This window comes from Pyrus communis, chromosome 7 (genome assembly GCF_041283825.1).
Source record: "Pyrus communis isolate YQ-2024b chromosome 7, ASM4128382v1, whole genome shotgun sequence".
NCBI classification, from domain to species: Eukaryota; Viridiplantae; Streptophyta; class Magnoliopsida; order Rosales; family Rosaceae; genus Pyrus; species Pyrus communis.
In genome coordinates, this window is record NC_142571.1 from 6612959 (window position 1) to 6624124 (window position 11166).

The window sequence follows — 11166 nt, forward strand, 5'->3', positions numbered from 1 at the left end:
GTGTCGTACTAAAAAATAGAATAATTAATATATTATAATATTATAATATTTAATATATGTCTAATAATATTAAATTATGAGATCAAGCTTTTCCTTCTAAACACTCTTCTACCGTTCTACCTCTCTCTAGAGAATACTTTCTTCCTCTTTGGTTTCATCGCCATTATTTCCTTTCCTCCCATCTTTTTTCCTTCAAAATGCTTCAAAGTTCAATTCCATTTTTTTCTGCAAAACACTTCAAAACCATTTTCCTGCAAAATCATCTTCAAAGCTACTCTCTCCTCCCTCTCCGTCTCTCCATCTCTTTTCATCCCCAAAGCTACTCTCTCCCCTTCTCTATCCATTTTTCTCCGAAATTTTTTGGGAAAAAGAAAAATTATCTGGGAGATTTCTAGGAAGTTTCGGGAATAAGGAAGAATTTTTCTATTGAGATTGTTATTGTTATTGTGTTGCTTTTTCTTTTCGAATTTTGGTGGCTGGATTTTGAGATTTAGGTTGTGGGTGGGATTGAGTTTCAGATCCGGCCATGGGTGGGCAAACAGAGTTGCCCAGAAGCATGCTTGTAGACTTGCAATGCAAACATCGTATGCAGTTCTGGAAACGGGGCTAGCAATCCCATGGTTTTTGAGGGGGTTCACTATGACCGGCTAATCCCATGGTTAGTCAAGGCGAGTGAAGATTAGTGTCATTAACGTTAGTCCCAGTGGGTAACAAATAGGGGACCGGACTAACACTTAGTCCAGTCCAATCCAATGAGAGTTAGCAAGGGCAAACAAACGCGCCCTCGGTGTTTATCCTGACTTAGTACACTCCATTTGTTTATTTAAATGCATATATCTAGGATATTTTCATAAGATGTCGATGTGTAATTAAAGTTAAATAAAATTAAATGTATAATCTAAGGATTTATACGACAAATTTCTCATATAGGAATTAAAGTTAAACATATGTAATTCTAAGGATTTATCTATAGGAGCTATTAATCACTTGAACATATACCAGATTCAGTCAGCATGTATAATCTTAAAAGTATTATTCCTAATTTCTTAATTGTTGAAAAATAAGGCCTTGTTTGGTCTCTAGGATTGGAATGGAATGGTTAAACTACTGTATTCATGGTATATTAAAGATAGAGGTGAATGCTTTTTCATATTGAGGGGATTAGAAGGGGGATAAGACATGATGGAAAATAACCCCTTCTGATCCTTACCATTTTGGCAGATTGGAATGGAAAATAATCCTTCTCCTCCGTTCAAGTAACCCACAATTTTTTCATTTCTTTCGTCAACATTCCTTGAATATAGTGGGTTGTCCATTTCAATCCAATCTTAGAGACCAAATGAGGCCACAATTTTTTCATTTCTTTCCTGAACATACCTTGGATATAGGTCATATATATCAACTTGCTTCAAATGTCTTAATTTACAAGTTTCTTATGTTTACCACTTTTAAATATAGGTTACATGGCTTGATAACATTGCACATATGCACTGCACCGAACATAGATAAAAGGGGAAAGTTTCATGTCTGCACATGTGCTCCCTAAGCTGTTTTAGTGAAAAATTGCATGTCTGTACCTTTATTCCTTCATTTATCTTCCTGTTTAAATTATGAGCCATGTATTAAATTTTCTCAACCCTTAAGATGTTTGCAGCTTCCTTACCATGATATTACACTTGGGGCTGCATGGTCTGAACTGTTCGTTGACCATAAAGGAAAGTACTGGGATTTGCCTGAGTCAATTTCCTTAGATATGTCATCACTTGTTTCCGAATCTGGATTGCGGTACCGCATTGGTGTACATAAAAACATCCAGGCAGTTAATTCCGTAGATTCTGCGCAAGGGCTGCCATTTCTTATGAAAAAAGCCAAGATATTTGGAGGCAAAATGAGACACGAAAAGACATCATGATACATAAAGAAAAGGGTTGATTTTGGCGGCCATCTTATGATGTGCGTCTTAAAAAACCTCATTCTTCAGTATCTGGAATTTTTGGTAATTTTACACGTTATTCATATTTTTTTGTGATAACTTGTATTATCTCATTACATTTTTGTTGGAAGTTTCATACCAATACTCAGGTGCAATATTGTATAACATTTAGCTTATACATTTGCCTGTTTTTATACATGTATACATGTTTTGGTACCTCTTAGTGTCACTTATATTGTATGTGTAGTTTTCTACTTTAGTATTAAACCCAGTACATGTAATGAGTATGTCACCTCCTTTCATCTGTTCCGTGGTTGTAGATGTGCCTGCAGTAAAAGAAACATCATAAATAATAGTAATAAAATATAATTCTAGAGACAAAAGTTCTAACGGAACGATTCAATATTTTTGTTTTGTGTTTATGAGTCCAGGTCTGTTGCCGACAGTATGCAATCTCTTATAGCACTTTCAGTGTTGGCTTTTGCTCGGGAAACAGGCCAGCAAACAGGGCCCGAGGGCCCGGCCTATTGACTCCAGTGTGTGGGAGCCCGAGGAACAGGGCAGGCCCGAGCACCAGGCCTGTCACGAATTGCCAGCCGCGAGCCCAAAGGCTATCTGACGCAAGGCTGACGTCAGCTAGGCGTCAACCCCTTTTTTATTTTTTTTCTATCAGGCGCGTGCACTGCGCCCGCGTGTGGGGGCGCGTCACCCGACATGTTTTCAGCGAATGGGGCCCACGACGCAGTTTCAAATTGTTACCGTTGGGAAGCCACGTCGCTTCCCATGGTCCATTGGATCTCAACAGCAAGAAAATGTGGACCATCAGATTTGCAACGGTAAAAAACATAATAAAAATCTTATTTAATATCAACCGTTGGATTTGAGATCAATGGTTGATATTATTCTCCTTTATAAATATAAAAAAAAAGGTTTTAAAATTCAGAAATGTTACCGTTGTGCCACGTGGCACAATCTGGAGCGTTGGAATTCAATTTTTAAAAAATCCAACGGCAGAGATTAATTAGTTGAATAAAAAAAAAATTTAATTGTAAAAAATGAATAAAAATCCAAAAAAAAAAATTTGAAATTAAATTTTTTTTTTTTTTTTTTACTTTTCTATAAATACGTTTTCATTATCATCTACCTTACACCACAGCTTCTATCAAGGTTTCTAGAACGGCTGGGCCAGCATATCTAACCCATAGCTTGGATGACTCGACGGAAATGTGAGGCTCTACCCATTCTTGCTTTGTCATCTCTCCTTTTACGCTCCTCATCCTATTCTTTCTCATTTTGGGCCACTTGGAGATTGAACATTTCTTCTGATTCGTTAAACAATTCTTCCTCTTACTAATCGATTTCCCACATCATCCTTGAAGAAGAAGACATTGTAAAAATGAATCAGAAACTATGAATAATGATAGAGATTTTGGTGAAGAAGGAAGTAGAAACTATGAATAATGATAGAGATCTTGAGAAAATTGGTATGAGATTTGTGATGATGGATGGTGGATTATATGGAGGATTCAGAAAGGATTATGATGTAGATAATGTCACGTGGCATGTCGTCATTTGTTAAAAATCTGATGGAAATCTATCCTCAAAGATTGTAAATAGATTATGACACGTGGTGCGACGTGATTGTTTAATAATCTTATCGGAAATCCATCACCAATAATTGCATTTTCGGATAATGACAAGTGGCGCAACGAGTACGATTAAAAATCTTATCGGAAATCCATCACCAATAATTGTCTTTTCGGATTTTATGACACGTGGCGCAACGAGAACGATTAAAAATTTTATCTGAAATTACAAATAAAATTATTTTATATTATTTTATTTTATAACTTTTCAGATAATAACACGTGGCGCAACGAGAACGATTAAAAATCTTATCGGAAATTACAAATAAAATTATTTTGTATTATTTTATAAATAAAAAAAAAAATATTTTATTGCCCATTGCCAAGGCTATTGAAATGCAACAGTGGAAATGCAAAAGGCGATTACTGTTCATTAAGGGCAGTTATTGTTCACTAGGTGGATAACATAGTTTATTACCTGAGGGGTTCCATGCTGGAAGTGCTCTTAAGTTTTTTACTTTACCATTTCCTGATGTTTGCACCAGAGAAGACCAGATACAAAATTCTATAATTGTAAAAAATAATGGGTAGTCAACCTAGTCATTGTTAGTGATATAGTTCCCTTTTATTTGGAAAATGAAATTGTAATGCCATTTCCCACTTTTTCTTCTGGTCTATGGTGGCATTAAATTTTTGGTGGAAGCTGCACTGCCTGGTTTCAGGATGGGTACAACCTAGTGGCGGTTGATATGAAGGGAGACGAGGACAATTCTAGGAGCAATAAGAAGAGAAATCCATTCAGTGCTGATTTTTTCGGCTCTCTCTGCTATACTTTCCAGCACGGGAAATTTATAGAACTCTACGGTGATCTAACCAGGATTGATTCTCGTCTGGATATTTGTTCAGCTTCAGCTTTGGCTAAAAGGGTTATTTATGGTTTGAAGAGTTCCCCTGCTAATAGTGCAAAAGATCCGGTGTCCTCCGCTAGGATCAATATAATCCTTCAGCAGCAGGTATTTCTATTTATACCTTAACTGTCTAAATGTTGTGCACCTTAAGTTGGAAGAGAATTTTTAAATGCAGTTATGCACAATATGTTACAAAATCCGCATAGTCATTTTCTAATTGGTACTTGTGGAAGTGCGTATGTAACATCCTACATCGACCAATGGAGAGAGGGTGACATGCCTTATATGTACATGCGCACCTCCATATAGCACAAGGCTTTTTGGAAACTTACTGGCTTTAGGTTCCATCGGAACTCCGAAGTTAAGCGAGCTTGGACGAAAGCAATCCCAGTATGGGTGACCTACTGGGAAGTTCTCGTGTGAGTTCCCAAAAACAAAACCATGAGGGCGTGATCGGAGCCCAAAACGGACAATATTGTGTTACGGCGAAGTCGACACTGGGATGTGATAGTGTATGCCCTGTCTGATTTCGATAATCTGCAGTCATTTTTCTGCTGACGTATCTGTACAGTCGTTTTACTGCTCATGTATTTTAATGTACGATTATTAGATCAGCGTAGAACTTTAAAATGAGAGGATGAAAAGCTGAGCTCCTTTATATGGCTATTAACATGCGTGGCTGGGGTAAATGTTTTGGTTAATGGGATGAAAATCCAATTGTTATTGACACATTACCTTTCATTTGTAGATTTAAGGGCCAATTGTCTTTCGAACGGATTCCAGGATTGCACTTGACTGCGTTAGTATCGTGCCACTTCCACTTAAAGGTTGAAGAAAGTTTGAGTAGCAAAGCTTGGAGATAAAATTGCCTACTAGTTGATGAGTTTTGCAAGTCTTTCCGTCCTCATTTGTCTTGACTTGGGAGGGAGCCTGAGGATTTTCCTACGTCTATGTGTACATTTATTTGTTTATTATGTAGGATATTTCATATGATGCGAATGTGAAATTTGAGAATCGATATTAACATTAAATTTATAAATTGGAACCTATTCACCTCCCTTAAACTAGCATCTTCCTTCATTGAAATATAACATATGAGCACTCCATCACCACTTTCTCCTTTCACACCATGGTGGATTTTGCGGATTTCCCAACCATCAATCTCTTTCTCGCAAAGTACTTCTATGACAATGATCCATCGCCATGGTAAAGTCTCAAGCCAATGAAACAATTATAACTCATAAGTTTTTCTCTACTTAATATCATGTCATTAGCACAAATGCGATAAAGAGGATACACCATGTTCAAACTCATTTCAAGACAGATAAGGACCCAAAGGAAGAGACAAATAAAACCTTCACAAACCCACCACTTGAACCCCAAAACCGAAACCAAAAAGAATTCGCGCTCCCTCACTCTTTCGACAGCCAACAATGGCGAACCTGAGGACGGCGATGGACTCAGCCTTCTAGGACTTGAACGTTTCTTCACCTCAGACCCTTGAGGGCTCCGCCAAGGCCGTTCCCGGCGACCCCTTTCCTCTCGACGGTGCTCGAGCCAGCCGAGCCCTTAGGATTCAGCAACTCTTTCTTCTGGGTGTTATACCTTCCTACAACCCCAATTCTTACAGGGACTTGGGTTCTTTCACTCACCAGTCCCTCTGCTCAGACCAGCTACCTCTAACTGGTACACGGCTACAACTTCTTTGCTTAGCTATTGCCTATTGGGTTTTCTCAAATTTATTTTATTTTTCGTTTAATGGATATTCTTTTTCGTTTTACGTGTTTCTGTTGATTGGTTTGTGGTTTGTATGGTTACTGAGAAAATGATGGGAAATGGGTGTGATTCATTTGTTGTTTGTTTGGTTGCCGGGAAAGTTTGGAGAGAAGAACAATTGAAATTGTTGTTATGGGGTTGAATTGGGTAAAGGAAAAAGGTTAGGAAAGATAATTTGTCTCCTGTTTCCTGAGAAATGAACCTTTTTTTTGTTCTCCAAATTCGTATTTTTGTAAACAATTTTTATGTTACTAATTGCTAAGGAGCCTCTGCTTCTAGGTTTGGTTTGTTCTTTGTTTGATATTTAGGAAGATGTTGGTATATTGTATAAACTTTGGGTTATTGGTGAATTACTTGATGTGAGAAAGAGAGATTGAGTGGAAAGCTTGACAGCCGAACAAAGCTTGTTTGCCTAGTTCTAGTGGTATAGCACATAAAGCATGAATTTTTTGTTGCCTTGTTATTTTACCGATTTGCAAGCGAGTTCTTATGTTTTTCGAGAGCATCAAAGCTTTATCAGGTTTATCAGAGCACTGGTTGGGATTATCCCTATGCTTAGACCAAAGTCATCTCACATTAGCATTCTTAGTTGTCCGACATACTAATTCCCTTGTTACATGATCTGCGTGAAAATAGGTGGCTTGGATTAATTGGGCAGTTCCGCCCGAAGAAACTCTTTTCTTGTATTAAAGCTGAAGTTACCAATGATGAGATGGGGGTCCCTACTTTGAAAGATGTGGTGAAGCGTGTCTTGGACAAGTCACTTTATTCGTTTGGATTATGCACACAGCTTCTTTCGTCTCCGTCCTCATCCATAAAGTTGAGCACAGAAGGACATGGTGAGAAAAAAGGACGCCGCAACAAATTGATGCTCTTTCATAAGGCACACATTTACTTTCTTGTTTTGACCTTTAATCAAATGTTTAAACAGTCAGAATTCCTTTTGTCCCTTGTTTGCCGGGTTTTTGAAGCTAGTTTGAGGGATTTATGGGTGTCAATTTCTTCATTTTTTGTACAATTGCTATGGCTAGGTGGATAATTTGTTTACTGATTGGAGTTGTTAGGTTTAAAGTTCTTTTTTGGGTTTGTTCATGCTAGGTTGTAGTATCATCCAACTGCGATTTTTTTCTTTCTTTCATATGACAAATTTCTCTTATAGGAATTGAAGTTAAAAATAAGTAATTATAGGGATGTATCACTTGAACTTTACCAGATTCTGTCAGCATGTATAATCTTAAAGTATTCTTTCCTAATTTCTTAATTGTTGAAAAGTAGGGCCTTGTTTGGTCTCTAGGATTGGAATGGAATGGACAAACTACTATATTGAGGGTATATTAAAGATAGGGGTGAATGATTTTTCATATTGAGGTGATTAGAAGGGGGATATGGAAAATAATCCCTTCTGATCCTTACCATTTTGGTGGATTGGAATGGAAAATAATCCATCTCCAACCTTCAAGTAAGCCACAATTTTTTCATTTCTTTCGTCAACATACCTTGAATATAGTGGGTTGTCCATTTCAATCCAATCTTAGAGACTAAATGAGGCCACAATTTTTTCATTTCTTTCCTGAACATACCTTGGATATAGGTTCGTATATATCAACATGCTTCAAAAATCTTAATTTACAAGTTTCTTCTGTTTACCACTTTTCTTTATAGGTTACATTACTTGATAACATTGCACATATGCACTGCAGGGAACATAGATAAAATTGGAAAGTTTCATGTCTATAAATTAAGAGCCATGTACTGACAAAGTTAATATCAGTACCTTTAACATTGCACATGTGCTGCCTAAGCTGTTTGAGTGAAAAAGTTCATGTCTGTACCTTTATTTCCTTTATTTATCTTCCTGTTTAAATTATGAGCCATGCATTAAATTTTCTCAACCTTTAAGGTGTTTGCAGCTTCCTTACCATGATATTACACTTGAGGCTGCATGGCCTGAACTGTTAGTTGACCATAAGGGAAAATACTGGGATGTGCCTGAGTCAATTTCCTTAGATATGTCATCACTTGTCTCCAAATCTGGATTGCGGTACCACATTGGTGTACATAAAAACAGTGGTCATCCCCAGGCAGTTAATTCCATAGATGATGAGGCACCTCCTTCTCTAATGCCTGGATTCTGCGCAAAGGCTGCCTTTTCTTATGAAAAAAGCCAAGATCTTTGGAGTCAAAATGAGACACGAAAAGACATCATGATACAGAAAGAAAAGGGTTTGTTTTGGCGGCCATCTTATGATGTGCGTCTTAAAGAACCTCATGCTGCAGTATATGGAGTTTTTGGTAATTTAACACGTTACTCATATTTTCTGTGATAACTTGTATTATCTCGTTACAGTTTTTTTGAAGTTTCATACCAATACTCAGGTGTATATTATAATTTTTTAGTTTATACATTTGCATGTTTTTATACATGTATACATGTTTTGGTACCTCTTAGTTTCATTTATATTGTATGTGTGTAGTTTTCTACTTTAGTATATTAAAAGCCAGTAGACTTAAGGAGTATGTCACCTCCTTTTAGTAGGTGTGACTGCAGTAAAAGAAAATAATAGTAATAAAAATAATTCTAGAGACAAATTCTAACAGAACAATTCTATATTTTTATTTTGTGTTTACAAGTCCAGATCTGTTGCCGACAGTATGCAGTATCTTTAGTTTTTACTTTAACTATTTCCTGATGTTTGCCCCAGGGAAGGCCAGATACGAAATTCTTTAATTGTCAAAATTAATCATTGTTAGTGATATAGTTCCCTTTCGTTTGCAAAATTAATTTGTAATGCCATTCTCACTTCTTCTGGTCAATGGTGGCATTAAATTTTAGGTGGAGGCTGCACTGCCTGGTTTCAGGATGGGTACAACCCAGTGGCAGTTGATATGAGCCGAGACGAGGGCAATTCTTGGAGCAGTAAGAAGAGAAGTCCATTCAGTATTGATTTTTTCGGCTCTCTGCTATACTTTCCAGCACGGAAAATTTGGAGAGCTCTACGGTGATTTGACCTGGATTGATGCTCGCCTGGATATTTGTTCAGCGTCAGGTTTGGCTAAAAGGGTGATAATGGTTTGAAGAGTTCCTCAGCTAATAGTGCAAAAGATCCGATGTCCTCCCCTAGGATCAATCTAATCTTTCAGCAGCAGGTATTTCTATTTATTCCTTAACTTTTTAAATGTTTCACACCTTAAGTTGTAAGAGATATTTTAAATGCAATTATGCACAATGTGTTACAAAACCTGCATCGTCCCCATCAAATCCTCAAAGCAAATCTTCCTCAAAATATTCCATCTTCACCTCCAAAATACCCATAATGTTCAAAAACGTCAATCTGGGAAAGCTACGCGCTGTGCCTTCTTTTCTTCGCCGCGGTTAAACGACTTGGTAGAAAAATCTGAAATTTTGGGACAATCATCTTGAAAGACTCACGAACATCCTTCAATTGAAATCTCTAAAATTCATCCGTTTGATCACTTTTTACTCAAGAGGAAGTTGAATGCCTTGCATTGAAAATAGAAAACAAAGTATCAAAATTTTACCAAAATAACCAATAAACTATAACTAAGAATAGGGTAAAATATATGGTATAATATGTACTCATCAAATACTCCCAAACTTAGCTTTTTGCCTGTCCTCTAGCAAAACAAAACTCAAAAACAAAAAATAAAAACTAACAAACTAAAAACTTTTTTTGCCTGTCCTCTAGCAAAACAAAACTCAAAAACAAAAAATAAAAACTAACAAACTAAAAACTTTAACAAAAATTGACTATGACAATTTTCACTTTCAAGTTGCAATCCATAAAAAATGTTAAAATTAGAACATCTTTTAAAAAATTCCAACCAATACCACCACAGAGTCTAAGCCATTTAGAATTAATTAGAAAAAAACTCATGAACTTCATTTGGTATAAAATGAATCAACATGGTTAAAAAGACTCGACTAAAACCCTTACCACTTGTCCATTTTAGTTAATACTTACTAACTTCAAACATAACTATTTTGAAGTTAACCTAAAACCCTTACCACCACAGAGTCTAGTCCATCCGAACTCCAAAGTTAAACGAGTTTGAACGAGAGTAGTACTAGGATGGGTGACCGCTTAATAAGTCCTCGTGTTGCATCCCTCACAGCCGACCCCACATGGTGGGAAAAGGCTTAAGAAAAAGAAGAAGAAGATAGTAATAAAAGTGGTTGTGCAATGTTAGTTCACTTAAACTTTCGATCCAACCCATGTAATGAGTTTTAGGTCAATGGCTCCCAAACCACAAGGGCTTTGGGGCACTAGGTGTAGAATGCCCCTAAGGACTTACTAACTCGAGCTGAAAAGGCTATGAAACCAACTAACCACCTCATCCCATGCCAAGACTCTACTATTTGACGCGAGATCACTGCTGATTAGGCATGACTAACCTAGTTACTAAGCAAAGTCTCGGTGGAACAATTATTACTTTATTTATAACAATAAATAAATTTTATTTTTTTTAGAACAAAAATATAAAAAATTAACTTAGATGAAAAGCAAGTGCTGCGATCTCACCCCCACAAATCATGTTGGTGTGAATGTGCTAATTGTGAAAGGATAACTCATGAATTAGTCATACGGATTAAAACCTTAAAAACTGAAAAATAGTTAACAAAGACAAAAGAAAATAAAAGAAAGAAACAATAAAAGAAAATATAAAATAACAAAGGAAACAGGAACAGAAATAAAAGAAAAGACAATGAAACCGACACACCTGCGATTCGAAGTGGTGACCTGCTGACAAGAAAGAAACAGAGGCGCTGGAAAATATTGGGAAAAGAAGCAAAATTTCAGTGCTCTGGAGAGTTGAACCCGTGACAGGAAACATGAACTAGAGGCCCATTTCCTCATCTCTCCTAACTGGCGCCGTACCCACGAGCCCAGAGCCGTGAAAGCTATCTCCTTCATTTCCTCTTTCCCTTCATTTCTCATGGAAC

The 11166-nt window shown here is 36.9% G+C and overlaps 2 pseudogenes across 1 annotated transcript; both read left to right on the forward strand.

The window, feature by feature from the left end:
- Positions 1-5055, forward strand: part of LOC148695539 (protein TRIGALACTOSYLDIACYLGLYCEROL 4, chloroplastic-like) — a 56194-nt pseudogene extending 51139 nt beyond the window's left edge.
- Positions 5056-5726: 671 nt separating this feature from the next.
- Positions 5727-10758, forward strand: LOC148695542 (protein TRIGALACTOSYLDIACYLGLYCEROL 4, chloroplastic-like; annotated as a pseudogene). The gene is made up of 4 exons (XR_015964655.1): positions 5727-6113; positions 6840-7086; positions 8114-8495; positions 9037-10758. The product of XR_015964655.1 is annotated as a protein TRIGALACTOSYLDIACYLGLYCEROL 4, chloroplastic-like (transcript).
- Positions 10759-11166: the final 408 nt, after the last annotated feature.